Raw genomic sequence first — 1,793 nt, forward strand, 5'->3', positions numbered from 1 at the left:
TAAACTTAACACAACTTGAGTCACCTGAGAAGTGGAACTACAACTGAGAAAATATCTTTATCACATTGGATGGTAGGCACATCTATAGGGGCATTTTCTTCATTAGTGATTGATGTGGGAGGACCCAGGCCACTGTGGATAGTGCCACCCTCAGCGGGTGGTCCTAAGTTGTATAAGAAAGCACGTTAAGACCAAGCTGGTAAGAGCATTCCTCTATGGCTTTTGCTTCAGTTTCTGCCCTGACTTTTCTTCATGATGGACTTCAACTGTAAGCTGAATAAAACATTTTATCCCCAAGTTGCTTTTTGTCATGTTGTTTTATCTCAGTACCAGAAAGAAAACTAGGATGGAAGGCATTTTCTCCAAAAGCACTGGACTATGAGGTTTATGGCTCTTTACAGGTAATTTATATAGCACCTACTTCTCTCACACATGGCCTTTACTGACCCATGCTCTGGTGTGTGTGGCCCAGATATTCCTCTCTCTGTCTCTGTCTCAACTGCCTTTCTTTCCCCTCATTTCCCCTTCCCTCCTTCTCTCCATATAATTATTCTGCAAAAATGGAAGCTACATTTTTAGACTAAGTACAGACAGGGCATCAGCAATAGCAGTAGTGCAAGTAGGATAGTTGTGAGGAGGTTTATAGTTACAGAACAGGGGTTTGTCTGGATGGTTTGTAAGTATTGGCTAACTTGGTTTTCTCTTACAGTAGTTTTTAGACTAAAGATATATTTAATTATAATTTGAGTTTATAGACAGGAAGAGAAATGACCACTTTGATTAAAAAAGACCAAGGCTATGATTAAACATCAAATTTATTCAAATTTTAATTTTATTTTTCTCCAAATATAGAACATTTATTTCCTATTTAAAAAAATGGGGGCACTGACCCTCTGTTCCTAGGAGAGGTAAATTGCTTCACCATTCGAGAGGAGGGTCTCTCCTTGTCCCAGTCCCTTCTTTAGATCTGACACCAGGGTTGGACTCTGACCTGGTGCCCTCCACTTAATAGCTGCCTGTCTGTATAAAAGAAAGGGGGATCTGTTGGGAGCCAATTTCCTCCTAAAATCATTGCAGGAACCATCACCCTGGGGAGTGTACAGAGAACCCCACACCCATAATTGTGTTAGGAATCGTTCTATTGACAGAGCCTACCCCACACCCAAATTGGCTGACGGAGAGCTATCTGTTAGCAGAACCCACCCCACATTCTAAACTACCTAGGGAACTAGGTGTGGCAACTCGCGACTTCTTAGCCTACAGTGACCTGACCGAAGGTAACCTCCTGGCTACTTGACCGACGTGAACCACGTGGCAAGAGCTCAGACCCCTGTGCCCATCCTCAACTCCTTACCATATATAAGGCTGTACCCCATCTCTAATAAACGGAGGCTCTGACAAATGTAAAAAAAAATGGGGGCACTGAAGCATATTTAAATAAGTTTCCTGCTTTGGAGGCAGCCTCAAATCCATCTCTTCCTGTTTTCTTCAGTATAATCCCGAGGAATGTGTTAGTAGTATGTTACTCCCTGGCCCTCAGGCCTTACTTTCCCAAACCCTTTAAGTTTGAATTTTAATTAATATCTTAAGACATCAGAAGCCGTCACAGTCATCAAAATCAAGCTTCTTAAATAGACCATGTATCAGAATATCCTGATAGAAACAATATGTATTAAACCCAAAATAAAATGTTATTCCATTATTTATGGCTAGAAACCAAATATGAGTGAGTACATCCCATGTTCCTCTTTTTGGGTCTGGCTTACCTCACTCAGAATAGTGTTTTCTATTTC

Source organism: Microtus ochrogaster, chromosome 1 (assembly GCF_000317375.1).
Source record: "Microtus ochrogaster isolate Prairie Vole_2 chromosome 1, MicOch1.0, whole genome shotgun sequence".
Classification (NCBI taxonomy): Eukaryota; Metazoa; Chordata; class Mammalia; order Rodentia; family Cricetidae; genus Microtus; species Microtus ochrogaster.